The sequence below is a fragment of the Podarcis erhardii genome (assembly GCF_964252035.2).
Source record: "Podarcis erhardii genome assembly, chromosome: 16".
NCBI lineage: Eukaryota > Metazoa > Chordata > Lepidosauria > Squamata > Lacertidae > Podarcis > Podarcis erhardii.
The window spans coordinates 11,082,513-11,104,297 of record NC_138514.1 but is presented as its reverse complement, the minus strand read 5'-3'; the positions used below and the strand labels follow the sequence as shown (position 1 = coordinate 11,104,297).

At 45.8% G+C, this 21,785-nt stretch overlaps 1 protein-coding gene across 1 annotated transcript in view; it reads left to right on the top strand.

Moving 5' to 3' along the window:
- The window catches only part of NRGN (neurogranin), a 51,317-nt gene extending 31,632 nt beyond the window's left edge, over positions 1–19,685 (top strand). Inside the window, exon 3 of the mRNA XM_081843418.1 lies at positions 15,836–19,685. The gene's annotated coding sequence lies outside the window, so the exon portion shown is untranslated. The remainder of the gene's footprint in view (positions 1–15,835) is intronic.
- The last annotated feature ends 2,100 nt before the right edge of the window (positions 19,686–21,785 follow it).

The window sequence follows — 21,785 nt, the reverse complement described above, 5'->3', positions numbered from 1 at the left end:
TTATTAGCTCAGCAAGACGCCACTTTTCTCCCACCCACCACCCTGAGAAAGCTCTGCTGGCGCACCAGCCGAAAGGGGCAATTAGCAGACCACAAGATGCCACTTTTAAAATCTGGGATCCCTCGAGCATGCAGTTGCGTCAAGACAAATAAGTTGCATCTGCTTCAGCCAAGAATGAAGTTGCATTCCGCTGCCCCCTTTGGGATTGTGTTCTGCAAAAGGACGGTTTAGAACAGTCCAAATCTAGCCCAGGCAACCTGTGTGTAATAAACCATCAATCTGTCTGCTCCAATCTCTACTTTCCACTTTTCTCTGATAAATAAATCACAACACTGTCTGCTAAATCCACCCCACACTCCTGCACTTCACCTCAGTAGAGAAAGTCGTATTTTAAATAACTAAACATACCTTTCAACCTTGGAAATAATTATGCAGATTTGATTAATTCCCTTTGAGATGAATAAATGAAATTAACTAGCTCATTGTTGTCAACACCATACTGTTTTCTGCATATAAATGGGTTCGGCATCTTAAAAAAAGAGCTTTTTTAATTCCTAACCCCCCCAAAACTAATTTAACTTTTAAAGTTACAATTACATGCCAGGAAGAAAAGAAAAACATGGAGTAGTTGTCAATCTTGTCTTATGTATTATTATGAATATTAGAGTTTATTACTGTGCCATCAATGCGTGTGGCAGTTCACAAAGTATAAGAAGTCAGGTCCCTGCATTCAAGGAGCTTCCAAACTACATTTCAAATACAGTGGTACCTCTGGTTACGAACTTAATTCATTCCAGAGGTCCGTTCTTAACCTGAAACCGTTCTTAACCTGAGGTACCACTTTAGCTAATGGGGTCTCCTGCTGCTGCCACTGCGTGATTTCTGTTCTTATCCTGGGGCAAAGTTCTTAACCCGAGGTATTACTTCTGGGTTAGCAGAGTCTGTAACCCAAAGTGTTTGTAACCCAAGGTACCACTGTATAGGGGAAATGACAGAGGAAGGGGAGAGGCAGCAAATTCAGCTGATGTCGAAGGGGCTTAGTTCCAGACAGACATGTACAGTAGTCTTCCCTAACAGGGTGCTCGCCAGATGATTGAACTAGAACTCCCACCAGCCCCTGCCACTGCAGTATGCTAGCTGGGACTGATGGTACTTATAGTCCAAAAGATCTGGAGGGCACCAGCTTGGAGAAGGCTTATTTTAGCTATGGATTTCCATCCTGCACATGCAGTGCTGGGCACCTGGTTTAGACACCCTTTCAAATCAGGGTGGGGAACCTTAATGTGTCCAAGGGCCACGTTCCTTCATGGCCAACTGTCAGGATTCAGGGACTCTGCTTCCTCCCCTGCTTTGGCTGTAGATAAGCAGAACAAAGCGAAAGGAGTCTCTTACCAGTTAGAAATTTTAATGACCACAGCAAGAGAACAAAGAATCCATTCCTCGGAATGGCGGTGCTCTCAATTAAGGGTTTCATCCACTTCCTCCCTAGTCACCCACTTCATTTCTGCGCCTTGCAACCTGATCTTGCAAGCCCTGTGCTTTCTGCGCTGCCACCTTATCCTCTCTCTTTGACCTTGGGCTGAGCAGCTGGACGCTTGCCAGTGATAGTGAGTCTGTTAACTCTCTCTCCCCCATTTCTTCTCCTCCTAGCTGTTCCCCACCCAGTACTTCCCAACTTCTGCCTTCTAAACTATGCCCCTCTGCAAACCACTGTTCCAAACCTATACTATTTCCTTGCTCCTGGGAAGATTCAGGATCCTGATCAGGAGCAGGGGGAGGCTCCCACCATTCCTCCTAAGCACAGCCCTTCTCAGCACGGTCCCTGACCCCAACCTTCTGGTGGCCGCATGCCAGAGGTGGCGGGGGCAGATGCATAGGGGCAGAGCAAATGGGTGCAACTCTTCCCTGCCATGCAAAAATCAGAGGAAGGAAGCAGCACCGTCACAGTTCCAAGTCACATTCCGGCCGATCAAAAACATTCAGGGGTGTGGCCTGTGGGCGGGTTTGTAACCTGGAGGGAATTGCATACCCTCCAAGTTTCTCTATTTCCCAATGACAGTCCTGGAATTATGAAAGCTTCTGATTTGATGCCGGAATGTCCCTCTTTCCACAACCATTGCCACCACCGCCAAGCTGGGAAAGGGAGGATGATCCATCGCTTATCCTGAGCTGCGACGGCAGCAGTGGTGGCTGTAAGGGAGCATACTGCTGACTCCCCATGGCTTCTCCTCCCCATGGCTGCCACTGCTGGCCTTCTCCCTTGGGCAACTTGTAGCAGCTGCTGGGAAACAGTCAAGAAGGCGGCAGGGAGGCTGCGGTCACCAAGGCTTAGTCCCATGTGACATACCGACTCTGTGGGGTTGGAGTGGAAGAAAGGGAGAGCAGAGAACAAGGAGTCTTGATGATGATGATGATGATGATGATGATGATGATGATAATGATAATACATGTTAAGTTGTGGGTGAACATATCAGACGACACAGCGATTCATCAAACAGCTCTTCTTTATTTAGAGGCAGAACAGAACTACAGTGGTGCCCCGCAAGACGAACGCCTCGCAAGACGGAAAACCCACTAGACGAAAGGGTTTTCCGTTTTGGAGGCGCTTCGCAAAACGAATTTCCCTATGGGCTTGCTTCGCAAGACGAGAATGTCTTGCGAGTTCCTGCGGGTTCCCCCCCTTTTTTCCCCCTTTTCCTAAGCCGCTAAGCCGCTTATCAGCTGATCCGCTGATAAGCCGCTTAACAGCTGATCGCTAAAAGCCGCTAAACCGCTAATAGCGCTAATCCGCTGAGCTGTCAATGGGCTTGCTTCGCAAGACGAAAAAACCGCTATACGAAGAGCCTCATGGAACGGAGCTCAGTCAGCCTGCTTATATAGAGCTCCAGAACAATGTAACTGTTGCCATTTTCTAAAACTATCCAATCACTGAATGTCATTTTCGATCCTTCATTTGCATACAAACTATCCAATCACTGAATGTCACTTTCGATCCTTCATTTGCATAACTATCTACAGTATCCCCCTGCTGGCCCAGTACATAAGAATACAGTCATACCTCGGATTGAATATGCTTCAGGCTGAGCATTTTCAGGTTACGCTCCGCGGTGACCCGGAAGTAACGGAACACATGCATGCGCAGAAGTGGCGAAACGCAACCCATGCATGTGTGGACGCGTGTTACGTTCTACTCATCATGTGAACAGGGCTCCGGAATGGATCCCGTTCACATCCAGAGGTACCACTGTAATAGGTAAAAGGTAAAGGATCCCTGGACGGTTAAGTCCAGTCAAAGATGACTATGTGGTTGCGGTGCTCATTTTGCTTTCAGGCCAAGGGAGCCGGCGTTTGTCCACAGACAGCTTTCCGGGTTGTGTGGCCAGCATGACTAAACCAGTTCTGGTGCAACGGGACACCGTGATGGAAACCAGAGCACACGGAAACGCCGTTTACCTTCCCACCACAGCGATACCTATTTATCTACTTGCACTGGTGTGCTTTCAAACTGCTAGGTTGGCAGGAGCAGGGACCGAGCAATGGGAGCTCACCCTGTCACAGGAAATCAAACCGCCGACCTTCCGATCGGCAAGACCAAGAGGCTTGGTGGTTTAGACCACAGCCCCACCTGCATCCAATCATCATCATCACCATCATTTATTTTTACCCCGCTCATGTGACTGGTTGCCCCGGCCACTCTGGGCAGCTTCCAACATATATTAAAAAAATGATAAAACATTAAACTTTAAAGAAAAGCTTCCTTATTTAGGGTTGTCTTTAGATGTCTTCTAAAGTTTGTAGAGTTACTTATCTCCTTGGCTCAGGGGTTGCACAACTCCATACCCTCCAACATTTCTCCGATTAAAATAGTGGCGTCCTAAGGGGAAGCGGGACATTATGGGATCAAATTAGGAACCCGGACAGCTTTTCTAAATCTGGGACTGTCCTTGGAAAATAGGGACACTTGGAGGGCAATAGCCTTTCCCTGCTCAGGATCTCCAACAACTGGCATTCAGACCCATAACCCCCAGTTGTGTGAGTTATGCAGGGATATAAAAAAGTGGCCCCCTGTGATGTTTTAAACACCTTTATGGTATACTGGAAGGACTGGAGGCACAATTGCATGTGGAAAGATTTATTGGGTCTTCAAAAGGTCCTTGGATCCATGGAATTAAGACACTCTTTTAGGACATCTGAATTTGCCCTCTTCATTCCAGGCGCACAATTTCTCCCCTGTACAAATAGGCTTGCAATCCTATTCCGCAGCATGATTTCATTAGCTCAATCCATCTGGGGATATCGTTGGCATATGCAAAGCTTATATGCTTTCCCCGAAAGCATTTGCAGACCAAATGTACAGGTTTGCGGGGGAGGAAAGACGTTAGAAGGGAAATGGAATTTGGCCTTCTGACAAATTAAGATAGTATTTGATGTAAAAAAGCAACGTGGTCTGTTTCCTTTCATCTTTTCTTTTTAAAATTTAAATGAAAACCCTAAAGCCATATTTGCTGATGAGTTGTTGCATGTATGCTGCGGAGTGCAAGTCAGATGGATGGAGCGTGTCTGACGCTTGTCATATGGGGACTGCAAATATTGATGGCAATTATTGACCAATGAATCTCAGCCTGTTGCCGTGAGGGGGGAGGGACGGAAGAGAGAGTGACTGGCCCAGCTTTTAAGTAATGCCAAATAGTTTTTATCACCCAACTGTGGTCCATGGAGCAATGATGGTCTTTGAGCCCCACTCAACAGCTGGGGATATCTGTACTTAGCTCTGTGTTTGATTATTGTTTTTTACTGATGACGGAGATCGAGACTGTTTTGACTGGGGCAGAATTAGGCGTGGGTGACTCTGTCAATTTTGGCTTCTCATTTTTCCAGTCCCCAGTTCACCCCATTCCATATCCTTTTACCAATGTACGTGCCCGAAGTTTTTGCAAGTATTTTTGCACAATGTATACATTTTTGCAAGAACCACCCCCCGCCCCCAAATTTTGTACATGTTTGTACATTGTGTACATCTTCAAGGTTTTGCTATTGACATAGGAAACCCTGAACAGCTGAAGATCAGAATACTTGGCAGACTGATTGCCTTAAGAACAGTGGGAGCTGTTTTATACCTGTAATGAATCCAACCATTCGTCCATCTAGCTCAATATCGCCTACTCTGACTGACAGTGGCTCTCCAAGTTCTCTCTCCTTTTTTTGCAATTTAATCTTTATTGCTTTTAAATATTGAATCCATTCACCACAAAAAACCCAAAGAAAAAACAAATCACATCAAATACACACAAAACATATGTTACATATAAAATAAAGTTCTTCCCTACGTTGAGACTTCCGTCATCCTCATTATGGGTCCGTTGTTTCCCTGTTGACTGCATATTGTAGGACCTTTAACTTATCATATATTATCTACAATCTTTGTAGCATATCACACTGCAGAAGTTAATCAAAGCATGTCAAAGATTTCATATGTGATCAATGTTCTTTTAAATATATATCCCATTCTTTGTTAAACTTTTGGTTTGCCTGGTTCCTCATTTCTCCTGTCATCTTTGCCAATTCTACATAGTCAAATAATTTCGCCTGCCACTCCATTTTAGTGGGTATTTTGACTCCCTTCCACCATTTGGCTGTCAGCATTCTCGTGGCAGTGGTTACATACATGGATATCTTCCTCAGTTTGGCTCTCCAGGTTTTCAGACAGTATTCTCCCCCAGTCTTACCTGCTGATGTTGGGGGTTGATCCTGGGGACACTTCCCCATTGGGGAATACCCTGCTGGTCATGTCATGGTTGGCAGATCACAAGGAACAGCACCTTTTCCATAGCTCCACCAAGCCTCTGGACCACCCTCCCCCATGTGAGGCATCAACTAGGACATGTTTTAATTTGTTCAGGTGTCCTGATCATTAAGCTTTGGGTTGCACTGCTCAATATTTTGTTGCAGGATCTTAATCCTAAAATTTTGTAGACTGTATCTATTTTAATTGACAAGTAGGCAAATGGTGGGAGGCGGGTGGCGCTGTGGGTTAAACCACAGAACCTAGGACTTGCTGATCAGAAGGTTGTCGGTTTGAATCCCTGCGACGGGGTGAGCTCCCGTTGCTCGGTCCCTGCTCCTGCCAACCTAGCAGTTCAAAAGCACAAGTAGATAAATAGGTACCACTCCGGTGGGAAGGTAAACGGCGTTTCTGTGCGCTGCTCTGGTTCATCAGAAGCAGCTTAGTCATGCGGGCCACATGACCCGGAAGCTGTACACCGGCTCCCTCGGCCGATGAGTGCCACAACCCCAGAGTCGTCTGTGACTGGACCTAATGGTCAGGGGTCCCTTTACCTTTTTAGGCAAATGGCTCCTGCCAACCTAGCAGTTCGAAAGCACATCCTGTTTTCATTTTAAATGTGTTTATTTCAACTGGGCCTGATTCCTTATGTGTGTATTCATGCACTAGAAATCCAAAACAATCATTGAACCCTGCATGGTTTCCTCCATTTCTGCTTGAAAACAAGGAAAGAACCAGTTCCGCTTTTCACGGCGACTCTGGTTTGTTTTTCCTTTCTCTTTCTTTTCTGCAAACTTCCCACATGTAGAACCAGCAAAGAGTCACAACTGTATGTCCTAGTTTTTAACGTGGCAGGCAGCAATCCTACACACTGGTAGTTCACATGGAAACAAGGACTTAACGCCCCAGTGGAGATGAAGGAGCTGGATTTGAATTTGATTTCTTCCTTAGCAACACCAGGCTGAATGCCTCACATCAGCGCATGCTATTTTTAAAACCTGGCAGGAAAAAGGTATAGAAAAGTGGAGTAAATCAAGGGCGGATGCCGTTTGAGACTCTCGGGACTCTCGTGCCCACCGGTGCCTTGCCATGCAAGAAAGGATGAGTGTGTTTTATCGCTCACAAACACATGGTCACTAAGGCAGCAAAATAAAATATAATAAAATAAATAAAGCCTGTCTCCACTTTCCTGAGAAGAAGCCCCAGCCAAATCCAAACTTAAGAAATTTTAAAAGAAGGCAGGAGACAGACATAAGCCAGCTCTACTTTTAGCAATTAGGCTGAACAGTCGGCGTGGGCGATATCTTCCAAGTGGAGCCTCGTTGCTCAACTCCAGGTTTCTAATTGAGATATTTATTAAACGATTCTAAAGGAAAGGGAGTGACAGAAGAAGAAGAAGAAGAAGAAGAAGAAGAAGAAGAAGAAGAAGAAGAAGAAGAAGAATGTGGCTTAAATAAGCCTTACACATCCTGTGGATTCCAAAATCAGTTTTAGGAGGGATGGCCCTTTTATTAGGCAGAGTGAGGAAATAGCGTTGGGCAGCAGAATAGAATAGAATGGAATGGAATGGAATGGAATGGAATAGAATAGAATAGAATAGAATAGAATAGAATAGAATAGAATAGAATAGAATAGAATAGAATAGAATAGAATAGAATAGAAGGGCCCCTGAGGATTATCTAATGCAACCCCCTGCAATTCCAGCGATTCCCCTTTTTTGGAGGACAGAACTGCGTATGCTGCATGGATTGGATTGTTTATCCTCCCCACACTAGCCTGGAGGTAGGGATTGGCAAATACAGTCATACCTCGGAAGTTGAATGGAATCCGTTCTGGAAGTCCATCCAACTCCCAGAACCATTAAAAAACCAAGGTGTGGTTTCCTGCAGCCAATCAGAAGCCACAGAAGTCGTGCCGGACATCTGACTTTAAAAAATCTTGAAAACCAGAATACTTACTTCTGATTTTTGATCATTCAGGAGCCAAAACGTTCGGCAACTAAGCCATTCGAGATCCAAGATATGACTATACGGTGGCACCCTGGTTTTCAAACGTCTCAGAAGTTGAACGTTTCGGTTTTCGGAAGTAAAATGTGCCATGCAGCTTCCGTATTGAGTTTTCCATAAGTATTTGCTTCCAGAAATGCATGCTTCGGGTTTCGGAAGTTGAATGGTCTTCTGGAGCAGATTATGTTTGAAAACTGAGGTTCCACTGTAAAGTCATACATTGTGTTGTGTTAGGTTCATGTTGCATCTTTTTGGCTTGTGAACGTGGCAACCCCGGAAGTGTATACTTCCGGATTTCACTGCGCACACATGCGCAGAAGCGTTCTGTGCACTCTGCGCATGTGCAGAAGCGCTCTATCACGCTCCGCGCTTGCGCAGAAGTGCTGCTCTAGTTGCGGACTTTTCGGGGTGCGAACGGCACTCCGGAATGGATTGTGTCCGCAACTAGAGGTGCCACTTTATGGCAATTTTGGTATCTCTCAGTTTTTCGTTTTCCAGTCTCAAGTTCAGTTCTGCACATTTTTGCATCATTCTGTGAGTTAGTTTTTTTAAAAGAAATTGTGAAAATTCATTGTCATTTTGTTGTGAATTTCTCCTATCATTATTATTTATTTATTAAATTTGTTAGTAGCTTAATTGCTCGATCATGCCCAAGGCAATCTAAAGCCACTTAAGTTACAACAGGGACTTCCTAAGCCCCTGAAGCATTAAAGGGTGGTAAGGGGCTTCTTAGGGACGCGGGTGGCGCTGTGGATTAAACCACAGAGCCTAGGACTTGCCGATCAGAAGGTTGCCGGTTTGAATCCCCGTGACGGGGTGAGCTCCCGTTGTTCAGTCCCTGCTCCTGCCAACCTAGCAGTTTGAAAACACGTCAAAGTGCAAGTAGATAAATAGGCGGGAAGGTAAACGGCGTTTCCATGCACTGCTCTGGTTCGCCAGAAGCAGCTAATTTATGCTGGCCACATGACCCGGAAGCTGTACGCCGGCTCCCTCGGCCAATAAAGCGAGATGAGCGCCACAACCCCAGAGTCGGCCACGACTGGACCTAATGGTCAGGGGTCCCTTTACCTTTACTTTTAAGGGGCTTCTTGCCTGCTGCTTGGCCACATGCCCAGAACATGGGAGGGGGCTGCAGGAAAGATCACCCTAGTTCTGTCCCATTGCCATTCTTGTCCAACTTACAGAGGGCAAACATCTGCAATAGGGACATTTTGTACCTGTGGAGGCTTTTAGACCCCTGGAAAATGAGCTTTCATTGATGACTCCTTGCTGCGGAAGTTGATCTTCCACAAGCTGGAGGGTGGCAAAAAATGAAGCACCAGTGAGCTCATTTCCACTGCCTCCTCATGTGTTTAATTAACACTTTGACATGAACGCACAACGAGGATTATAGTGAATAAAACACTTGCCGGAAACGGACTTTGTTTTGTATTTTATACCAAACGGTTCCTCTCTATATATTAAATATCAGGCTCTGCAAATGCATCAACAAACATAAAACAAGATAAGAATTCCCCAAGCGTGCAATAAGATTAAAATATTGAGGGTTGTATCTAAATGTGGCATTCAGTTAAAGTCCCTTAGGGTATCCTTGTTCTTCTGGAAAAAACATGTTGTGCCTGCGGAACATGGCTGTGCTAGACAATGTATACATGGGTTGTGCAAGAGATTGCTGAGTCTGTGGCAAAATGTCCAAACTTCCCTTTTGCCCCACGCTTGCTAGACACAGGTCTGGTCTTTAAAGCTCCGTGTCTGAGCACTTCCCCCCTGCCCCACTTCTCTGCCCCAGAAAACCCATGCTGAATTCGGTTCCCCCACAGACTGCTGTTTGCTCCGATTCAGCAGCAAAGAACAGGTTTTTCTGGGGAAAGCGCCGGGGCGAAAAAACCACATCACCCGTTGACTAGCATGTGAGCCCTTGCACTAGCAGAAAGGGAACACTAGACACAAGCCTATGTTTTAAAAGATAAGCAATGCTAGCTCACCTTTCAAGTATCAGTGCATTTATAGGCTGCCATTATGGGATAGTTTTGCAGCAGCCCTGTTTGAAATACGAACCCCCAGAATAGGATGCAGATCCCACAGATTGTTACAGGATTAAGAGGACATTGCAGCAAATTCACTGTGAGCTGATTAAACAAAGGCAGCAATGATTAATGTTAAGTGTTGTTTACAATGATCGTGATTAGAGTTGATGCTTCTCCCTAGCAAAAAGCATTACAGAAAACATCAAAGATGTGGAACTGGCAAACAGGACTGATCTAGAAGCAATCTGAGGCTTACAGACTCCCAAATGCAATTGTATTAAATGAAATGGGAAGAGACAGAAGTGGGTAGAATTCTCTTCCTCCCCAACACTGTAATATTTAGTGGTATTCCATAGCTGCCCACCTGCACATTATTGCAATTAGATAATATTCTAGACAACAGTCACTCATTCTTCTTGCTGGGTTCTGTAGGATGCATGACAGCTGGGAAATTTGAAAGCTAAAATTAAATATCTTCTGGTGTTGCAGCTTCTACACTTAGGAACCCCCTGACCATTAACACCAGGCAGGTTTTGGGTGCCTGCTTCAAACATTTTTTTTTATACGCAATATCCTATACAAACATGTAGGTATTGGTGTGTTTTAATCTCTTGCACTGTTATTTTTAATTATTTTTGAATTGTTGTAACCTGCCCATGGAACCTTGGGAATAAAGGGCAGGTAATAAATTTAATTTTTTTTTTTTTAAAAAAGTTTCTAATGGTTTTTAGCTGTTTTTAATCGGTGAGTTTAATATTTCTTGTAAACTGCTTTGAGGTTTTACCACAATCCAGTAGTATAAACATAAATGAATAAATAAAACACATTTGCCAGTTCCCCTTTTGGACATCTCTGCCTTTGCAGTAGGGAGACAGTCCTGCAGCCTATGGAGCCTAGACAACCACCGTTCTAAGTCATTTTGCTTGACTTCTGTACAAAAAGCAACTAATAGGTTTAAATAATGGTAATGACAATGATGAAACGACTATGAGAGACAGTTGGAGATGGAAGGCAGCGCTGTGCATCAGAGAGGGTGTTTAAATTAATAAAAACAACAACCCTGAGGTTCATTGAAGCCTGACACATGTTTATCGGAGGTTGCAGAGAGTAGGTTCCCTGCAAAGGAGGCAGATTTTGTATAGCTCTGACACACCTTGCGAGATTTCACAGAGGGAAGCGGGGACTTGCCTGTAGCAGCCCCATCCTAGGAGCATAGAAAGAAGCTGCCTTATACTAATTCAGTAGAGTCTCTATACTGATTGACAGTGGCTCTTCAGAGTGGTTTATAATATTTACTTACTTACTTACTTACTTACTTACTTACAGTATTTATGTACCATTTTTTGGGTGGACCTCACAAAACAGTTTACATAAGATTACAGCAAAGAACACCTTTTTAAAAAAGTTATAATAAAATGGAAAAGAGAAGTTTGTTCAGAAAAAACTGTTTCTGCTTCTTCTCCATTCCCCACAGGGCAAGATGGTCCTTCAGATGCCCCTGTGATGGGCACCTGGGACATTCAGCCAGCATGGCAGATGTTCAACTGCAGTGTTAGGGCCCCTCCCTAAGACAAATGCCTTGAGGATAGAACTATAAATGGCAATTGGCTATGGTGCCCATATGGCAGAACTTTCATGTTCTCTGACAAATGTTACTGAATACCGATTGAATTGCTGCTGGGGTTGATGTTGCCCCATAGGGATGGCAGGTGGCGCTCTGGTCTAAACCACTGAGCCTCTTGGGCTTGCCAGTTGGAAGGTTGGTGGTTCGAATCCTTGTGATGGGGTGAGCTTCCGTTCTTCTGTACCAGCTCCTGCCAACCTAGCAGTTCAAAAGCATGCCAGTGCAAGCAGATAAATAGGTACTGTTGTGGCGGGAAGGTAAACGACATTTCTGTGTGGTCTGGCTTCCGTCACGGTGTCCCATTGTGCCAGAAGCAGTTTAGTCATGCTGGCCACATGACCCAGAAAGCTGTCTGTGGACAAACGCCAGCTCCCTTGGCCTGAAAGCAAGATGAGCTCCACAACCCCATAGCCGCCTTTGACTGGACTTAACCGTCCAGGGGTCCTATCCTGAACTTTCTTGGAGGCATCTGCTGAGCTGTGTGGCTTGGGGGGAGAACAGCTAGATGCCAAGCAAGATGGACTTTTGATCTGATCCAGGCATCCCTAAACTCAGTCCTCCAGCTGTTTTGGGACTACAGTTCCCATCATCCCTGACCACTGGCCCTGTTAGCTAGGGATGATGGGAGTTGTAGTCCCCAAACAGCTGGAGGGCTGAGTTTGGGGATGCCTGATCTGATCCAACAAGCTTCTTCTCACGGGACCTGTGGTCTTGTAGATGCTGTTGAGTTGAGAGTGCCCATCAGCCAGGATGACCAGCAGTCAAGTTATGATGGTAGGGGTAGGTCAGCAATGTCATGATGAGACACAGAGTCCCCCCCTTCCCATCCTTTTGAATGTACAATCACACCTTGGGTTGAACTTCCTTCAGGTTGAATGTTTTCGGGTTGCGCTCCGCGGTGACCTGGAAGTAATGGAATGTGTTACTTCCGGGTTTCGCCACTCGCGCATGTGCAGATGGTCAAAATGACGTCACACGCATGCGCAGAAGTGGCGAATTGCGACCTGCGCACGCACAGATGCGAGTCGCTTTCACTTCAGGATGCGAACGGGGCTCTGGAACAGAGGTACCACTGTACTAGCAATGCGCATCTCAGTAAAGCTACAGAAGCAGAGAAAGGAACTTGGTGCCTAAAATGTCAGCTTGTCTCCTGTTTTGAGACACAGGTGCCAGGTTTTGCAGGTGGCACCAAGGCAGCAGTGCAACACCCATCAGTAGACCAGGTGAATGATTCACACCTCCCTGAGGATGAGAAAGGTGCCACGGCTTTGCACAGTATCAAGGCAATGCGAAAAACAAGAGCCACAGAACCAGAGAGAGAGAGAGAGAGAGAGAGAGGAGTTATCAGCAGCCATCTGGCAGAAAATAGCAGGAGCCAGTGTTGCTCGCCACCCACACACCCTCTGCAAGAACTGTTTTCAAGTCAGATCCAAAGCCCTCGTCTCCTACACTTCCTCATCTGAATGGAGACGGCGAGTTCTCCGAATGCCTCCTTGGGCTTCCTGAGTGCCCCACTGCTTTCCTGCCTCTTTCCTAAGCCCGCTGTGCTTTCCAAACAACGCCCAGAACACCAGCTTCCTTTCCACCAGGGATCCGGCACAGCCAGTCCAGGCCTTGGATCATCATCGCAGCATTCATTCGAAGCGGGAGGGGGAGATTCCCGATGGCTCACAAAAGGGAGGAGATGCTTGAGTTGCTTGCAGGTTATTAGCCTGCATTCACGTGAGCTGAGTCCCACTTGAGCGCCCCGGCCTGCCCAATCCAGTATACCTGAAGGAGCGTCTCCAACCCCCACCATTCAGCCCGGACACTGAGGTCCAGCTCTGGGGGCCTTCTGGTGGTTCCCTCCCTGCAAGAAATGAAGTTACAGGGAACCAGGCAGAGGGCCTTCTCGGTAGTGGCGCCCGCCCTGTGGAACCCCCTCCCATCAGATGTCAAGGAAATAAACAACTATCTGACATTTAGAAGACACCTGAAGGCAGCCCTGTTTAGGGAAGCTTTTCATGTTTGATGTTTTATCGTGTTTTTAATGTTCTATTGGGAGCCGCCCAGAGTGGCTGGGAAAACCCAGCCAGATGGGCGGGGTATAAAGAAGAAATTATTATTATTATAATCCACTCTGCTTGTTTACTCAGAAGTAAGTTTCACTGGGATCAGTGCACTTGCTTTCCCAAGCACGCCTTCCCCCTTCCCCCCTTCCCAACCTTTAAGTATTTTAAATCTTTTGTTGGAAGCCACCCAGAGTGGCTGGGGAAACCCTGCCAGATGGGTGGGGTATAAATAATAAATTATCATTATTATTATTAGTAGTAGTAGTAGTACAGTGGACCCTCTGGATACGAACTTAATTCATCCTGGGGGTCTGCACTTACCCCAAAAAGTCCATATCTGGAGGCGCGAAGTCCGTATCTGGAGGCGCCACTATTGCACACGCACGCAGAGCGCTTCTGCGCATGTGCGCGGGGTGAAACCCGGAGGTATACACTTCCGGGGTTGCCGCATTCGTAACTTGAAATTACGTTACCCGAGGTACCACTGTAGTATGAATCAGAACTTGTGTTCTGGAATCACAGCTTGGAACATAATATATTTGTCAGTCTTTAGTTGCTACATGACTCTCTTGTTTTTGCTGTATCAAACAAACCTGCCCTTTAAGACAAGGGCGGTGTTTGTGCAGCCCGAGGGCCACATTATCTACTGAGCAACCTTGTGGGGACCACATGCTAGTGGTGGGTGGAGACAAAAGTGGGCAGAACAACAAGGGCATTGTATCCTCCATCCAGGCAAAAATTAGGAGGCGGTGAAGCAGGATCAGTGAGGAGTGTGGCTTGGGACAGGGGGTGTGGTGTGGAAAAGGGAGGGGGGGGCACAAAGACGCTTGGAGAGTCACATTTGGTCCCTAGGCCTGCAGTTAGGCATCCCTGCTTTAAGACTCTTCAGCACAACACCAAAAAGAAGAAATTGGTTACAGAGGTACCTTGGGTTAAGTACTTAATTCGTTCCAGAGGTCCGTTCTTAACCCGAAACCATTCTTAACCTGAGGTACCACTTTAGCTAAGGGGGCCTCCCGCTCCTGCTGCGCTGCCGCCGTGTGATTTCTGTTCTCATCCTGAAGCAAAGTTCTTAACCCGAGGTACTATTTCTGGGTTAGCGGAGTCTGTAACCTGAAGCATATGTAAACCGAGGTACCACTGTATTTCTATACAATTCAGGTAGTTCTGTCCCTATAATTCCCAAAAGAATAACTGCAGGTTATTTTTAAACTGCAGGTTATTTTCAGGTGCCCAGCAGAGGTGCCCAGGACAGGTGCTAGTGGTGGGCCTTATTGGGACTCTGAAAGTTGGGGGGGGGTAATTATTATTATTATTACTACTATTGTTATTGTTATCATCATCATTGTTATCATTATTATTACAATTTGTATAGTGCCCTATGCCCATAGATCTCAGGTTGGTTCACAACATAAAAATCTAGTCTAGAAAGGTGCCTTAAAGTGGCACCATTGGACTGCCTAACTCAGTGTTGTCTCCACCAGAGGTAGCTAACATGGCACCACTCAGATATTGTGGATGGCAACTCCCACCAGCCCCAGCCAGTGTGGTGAGCAGTCAGAGATGATGGGAGTTGTAGTCCAAGACATCTGGACAAAACCCCATTGGCTGCCCCTGTTCCGCACTGGCTGGCAGCAAATTTTTAGGCTTTCTGATGGGTCTCTCCCAGCCCTTCCTGAACATGCCAGGGTTACGAAGCAGATGAAAGACCTACATTGGCTCCCAGTACATTTCTGAGCACAGTTCAAAGTGTTGGTGCTGACCTTTAAAGCCCTAAACAGCCTTGGCCCAGTATACCTGAAGGAGTGTCTCCATCCCCATCATTGAGCCCAGACACTGAGGTCCAACGCTGAGGTCCTTCGGGCAATTCCCTCACTGCAAGGTCACAGGGAACCAGGCAGAGGGCCTTCTCGGTAGTGGGGCCCACCCTGTGGAACACCCTCCCGTCAGATGTCAAGGAAATAATCAACTACCTGACTTTTAGAAGACATCTGAAGGCAGCCCTGTTTAGGGAAGTTTTTAATGTTTGATGTTTTATTGTGTTTTTAATATTCTGTTGGGAGCTGCCCAGAGTGGCTTGGGAAACCCAGCCAGATGGGTGGGATATAAATTATTATTATTATTATTATTATTATTATCTACCACTGAGAATTCAGAAATGTTATTTAAAGGAGAATAAGGGCAAATTCTAACTCATCGGTGGTTCCACTTTGGAAACAAACCCCTGCAATTTGGAGCTCCGAAACCTACCAAGAAATCTGGAGGGGAGGTTTGGAAGCAGTCCCTCCTCCCTGTTGATGCAGGTCTGCGAATGCCAGAGTCAATATGTCTCTTTCTATTTACAGTGGCTAAGAAGAAATGGAATGGCACAGAAGCATCCAAGCTGGTTTCCCATTGGTCCTCTCAACAGCACCCTTTCACTTCCAGAAGAACAATCACCACCCCATTGAGTCTGATCACAGAAGAGATGCAATGCTCTCCTGGACCGCCTTTCTTTTTAGAGCCGCTATCCCTATTCTTTGTGTTAAAAAAAATCATATTGGCACTCCTTGCTTCCTCCTTTGCACGCTGTCTCTAACCCCTCCCTGTGTACATATCAGTTGTTCTTCAATTCCCCCCACCCAAATTATATACACGTATATCAAACCCACGCCTGTGCAATATAGGACGGAGCTTTCTTTTGCAGCGCTCATAACCTGTAAGCTCGCCTCTCCACCTCTCAGTTTTTGGGGGGCCTCCAGGCATTCGCTACTCAGTCCTGTATTCTAAGCAGTCTGAGCAGAGGCAAAGAGGCTCTTCTTCTTATAGCTCGGCCCTTAAGCCTTTTCCATCACTGGCCAGAGTCTGGAGACAAGGCAGTGGAGCTGCAAGTGGTATGATAGTGGCTTACTCTACAGCACACAAGCATGTATTTTGTCCCACTGTAATATCTGGCTCGATGGGGCATAATATTGGCTGCTGTTTTTAATTAGATCCTTACTGCAGACAACCATACCATACACACATCAAATAAAACCACATTAACATCGCCTATGGCTGTGATTGTGAACGCAGTGATTTTCTTATATCTCCATTCGCCCATCTTTCATCTTACCAATTAAAGAACATTTTAAAAATAATGGAGAAGGAAATGCATGTTGATGATGTTACGGGTGCCACGTCAGTTTTGGTTTCTCTCAGTTTCTCGTTTATCCAGTCCACCACATTTCTGCATCAGTTTTGGAATTCCTTTTTTAAAAAAAGATTCTCCTGAAAATTCATCAGAATTTTAGCCTAATGTACAAATTTTTATATGCATTTTTGCCTAACAGACAAGTGTTTGCAGTCCGTTCCCCCTCATATAATGCACGTATGGTGCTATTTTCACTAATATATGCCTTTGTCTGCCTAGTTTCCCCAATATATATATTTTTGTATACTTCATTTGTTTGGAGAACTACGTCACAAAATCCAGAGAAGGGCATGCTTCAAAAAATAGCTGTGCTTCAGTTCATATATTTTTCCTCATCCCTAACACCAACTCATATGTGCCCATCCCAGCTCTGTGTCCCCACCCCTAACCCCCTGTCCCAACACACAGAAAAACTGCAGCATCTTTCTTTGCCTGCTGAACTTGTGCCAGGCAGAAATCTGTACATAATGTTACTTGTGCAAGGAAGGTCCATTCAAACTATCTCCCCACGACTGAGGCTGCAATCCTGTGCTCACATACCAGGGAGTAAGTACCATTGAACTTAATGGGGCTTGCTTCTGAGTACCGTAACTATGCATAGGATTGCAATAAGGTGTTTTGTCTGTCCTCATTACAGGCGGCATCAAGTTTGGAAAAACACATCAAAATCCTGCAAAGCTGTTTCTGAAACCTCTCTCTCATACTACCTTTCACACTTGAAATTTAAAATCTCTCCAGCTGGAAAGGAAACACCCTTTTCCTTGGTCAGCCCAGAGAGGTGTTCCCATAAAGCTTTTTCTTGCATGCTGCATGGTGATTTATTCTTTTGCATCTGACAGTTTAAGAAATTCTTTTTGAGGCGTTGCGCAACCAAGCTCCATTTTTAATCAGTCTAGCCTTTGTTGAACGTTCCTGTTCAGTTGTGGTTTGAAGGTTGAAATATTAATTCTGTTGGTGTCCTCAATTCTTGTCATGGTGTGGTGAGCCCTTTTTAAATGAACTTATACAGTAGCTGTAGGACAGCCATTGGTTCCCTTTTATTCTTTGGGCCAGTAGATCATGGAGAGCGCTAAGTTGCTCCCAGTTATTAGCCTTCAGGTTCTTCATTTGCACAGACCCAATCTGATAGTCAGTGTGTATCATTCCCCCCCCCACCACCATGCAAGCTGCTTATTGTGGCTGCCCTAACCTCCTAGCCCCAAGTTCTGTAGGGCTGGCCCTACCATTGTACAGAGTGAGGCAATGACTTCAGGGGTCAGGTACTGGGGTGCAGCTGTGGCTCCTGAGCTCCTCCTCCCAGCCATTGCCCTCTGTTGGAAGCCAGGACTGCATACGCTGCCTCAAGTGTGATGGAGAATGTTGTCTCATCACCATTGCTGAGGCAAGATTCATGTACCAGTCCAGTTGGTTTGGGGAAGAGGGGCACCATTCTTGTCTTCAGGCTGCAAACTATACAGTGGTACCTTGGTTCCCGAATGGCTTAGTTGTCGAACAAATCAGCTCCCGAACGCTGCAAACCCAGAAGTAAGTGCTCCAGTTTGTGAATGTTTTTCGGAAGCCGAACATCCAACGAGGCTTACGTGGCTATTGATTGAGTGCAGGAAGCTCCTGCAGCCAATCGGAAGCCGTGCCTTGGTTTTTTAATGGTTTTGGGAGCCAAATGGACTCCCAGAATGGATTAAGTTTGAGAACCAAGGTACCACTGTAATGGTCCGGCCCTATAGTTTTGGGATCAACCGTGTAGTCAGGTTAAATCGTTTTGCCTTCCGCATTTGCTATTAACTCACCCTTGCAATTAAGCACTAGCCCAGAAGCCATCAGCAACCATGAAAGACTTGCAGCTGGTAGAAGAGGAACGGAGTGTTCCATCCCTCCTTTGCACCCAGGGTAGGAAGGCAGGGCAAAGGAAGGGAAGAGCACTCCACAGGGCAGGCATTGGTGGGCACCTGCACGAACCCACTAGGGGCCCCCTGTCATTTTCTGGTGTTTCTCCCTCCTCTTCCTCATCCTGGAACTCTCTGTTCACCTGCTCTCTTTGAGCCTGCAAACCAGAGCAAGAAGACCAGAACAGCCTCCACCCCTCTCCCCATGCTCAGCTTCAGGGCATTGTGCCGATTGGGCCCAGAGGGAGAGAGCAAGTGAGAGAAGAGGAAGCCACTCAGTGTACCTTGTCCTAAGAACATAAGAAGGCTTTGCTGGATCAGGCCAAGGGGCCATCTTACAGTGCCCCCACCCCCCGATGCCTATGGGTAGCTCAAAAGCAGGACCTGAATGCAATAGCACACCACTTCTGTCCCTCCAATGCTAGCCCACAGCAGGCTAGTAAATATTTTTGCAGACAACCACTTATTATTATTGTTGTTATTATTTGCAAGGCTGTATTAATCCGATTCCCGCTTCCCCCAATTGGCTCCCCTGACTCATTAACCCAATTCCCTCATTCTTGTTTTCTTACTCAAACCTCCAGCTTTATGCTCTCTATAGAGCACGAAGAACTAAGTTCTCTAACAGGCTGGCAGGTTAGGAAGAAGATGTGATCCTGGCTTTTTACGCTTTCTTCTTCCCTCGCTTCTTACAGGGCTCAGAGCAGGCAGGAAAAGGGCTGAGGGGATGGGGAAGAAGGCCATGGGATAAGCAGAAGAGCAAACTCAAGCAGTGACTGTATTCTCTGCTTTGAATTTGCTGGGCTTTTAGGAAGATTCTCTAGGTAGCAAGGAGGACTGTACACCATCCAACCATTCCAAGAAATGTTCAAAAGGCCTCGATAGCATGCAGGAATTTCCCCCCTGCTTATTCAGCTACATTTTACACCATCCTACACTGTTGTTCCATCTGCCTTGTGAACACCCCTCATTTCCTTGGCCTCTCTGCACTGTGCCCCACTTTGTAAGTCCCCCCCCCTCTCTCTCCATCCAGTTTAGACAAGAGCTGGTGCAGCTGTCTTTCTAAATATCTTTTTAACATTTTGCATGTGATTGCTTCTACCGAGATGAAATGTTAATAAAGGAATGTTGATATGAAAATCTGGATTCTTTTTGTTGTTGTTGCAGCAGCTGCCCGCCATCTTGCCCATTGTTCCCAGGAGAACAATAAAACACACTGGTTTTATGGGTTCAAATAGGCCACAACTTAATTAGTTACAGATGTCAGGGGTTTGACTTAGGCACTGGGGTGAAGCCAGGCTATATCTTGACTTCTGCCCATCTGCAGGGAGTCCACGGAAGGGTAAACCACCGATAGGAGGTGCCCTATAATTTACATCAGATAATGGGGCAGGGAGAATAATGTGTTAAAGGCTCTTGTTTTGTCCTGGCTGGTGTGTACGCAGCACGACTCTGGAAGTAGCTGCTCCTCTGGCATGCTCTCTTGAACTGATCTCCTCTAGACTAAAACCCAGACCATTCAGATTTCTTTTATCAGCTGACAGCTCTAAAAATAAGTAAATGTATGCAGAGCAGCCTAATTTGTGCACAGTGGATGCTGGCAACAGGTTTGAGCTGTGTGTGTGTCTGTGTGTGTGTGTGTGTGTGTGTGTGTGAGTGTGAGTGTTTGGGTTGCCTGGACACATTTTTTGGCGGGGGCACACATTGAAGAAAAGAGATTCTGGGCAGCTCCAGGGAGAAAAAAATCCCCAAAACTGGGATACTTTGGGCAGCTGTGTCTAGCCTTAAAGCCAAGGATAAAGCCTAGGGTTGTTCAGTCTTAGTAAGATGGGGCTTAATACAACAAGACACCCACTGTTTATTTTTTTGGGGGGGTGGGGCTTGGTTAACTCACTCTTCATGCAACAATCTTCATGGTAAGGAAATGATTTTTAAAAAAGGAACAACACAAAATATAGAATCAGAACAATGGTAGTGGAAACACACGATGAGAGAAATCAAGAGCACTGGCGCATGAACCTGACCATAAATAGCCTATGAATACAACAAAAACATATTAACAGTGTGCTTTAAAGGAGAAAATTCCTGGATTATCTGGCACCCTGCAACATGAACCTGTTTCAAGTTCCAAAGCTTAGGAGCCATCATTGAAAAAGCCTGATTGGCAGTCGTCATCATCAGTGAAATACACCGTGGGAACCACCAGAAGAGTCTCAGTGACTCATCTTAAAGAGCAGAGAGGTACTTATGGGAGAAGGCACTCTCTCAAATAGCCTGGACTAAGACCATAAAACAGGGATGGGGAACCTTCAGTCCAAGGGCCAAAGTCAGACCTCTCCCCAGGCTAACACACCCCTCTCCATGGCTACATCTTTAATGGCCCTGCTTTGCACCCTCCTTGAAGGCGTTTGACTGACTAGACTGTGCCCTTGAACTCTGATAATGCCTCTTGTTGGCCTGTATGGAGGATAGAGGTGGGTGGTTGGTCTATTAGCGTTTATTGCTCCACTCGCTTCTGCTTCTGGTTCCACCCACCAGCATGTGGCCCTCAGAAGGTTGCCTAGAAACAAATGCAGCCCTCAGGATGAAAAAAAAAAGGCTGTTCCCAAAAGGGATGCAGAAGGAACCTGGAAATAAATGGACAAATACAGAATCAAAGTTTAAATGCTCCCCGCATTTCACACTAAAAATAAGTCTGGCTCCCATGTTCCAAAGGAACTGCTGTTTCCGAACAACTTTCGAGCGCAGATCAGGTAGTCCAGCTGGAAAGCTATGGCAGATTGCACAGCAGTGTGAGGTCACTGTCTCCAAGTCTTGTGAAAATTCACAACACAGGAGCTAAATTCTAAGGGTAGGAAGTCCATAGAAAAGCTAGTGTTCAGTGCTACCTAGCAGGGAAGCTTGCGGAGTCATAGTAAACTACACTAAAAACTCTGATTGGATAAGGGGGCAAGTGATGTTGAACCACAGCTCTTGAAGGAAGTACTGTAGCTAGAAGTTATTATGAAAATTCATTAGCATTTTAGTGTGAATTATACATATTTTTGTCTGCAATTTTGCCTAGTAGACACATTTTTGCAAGACAATACCCCCCAAATAGGATGTATTTTCATATGTGTTTTTCACAAAGATGTATTTTACCCTGGTATATTCATTTTTTGTACACGTTACTTTGCTGGAGAATGACCTCGCAAAATTCAGAGACATGAGAATTTCAAAGGAAAGCTGTGTCTTGGTTTG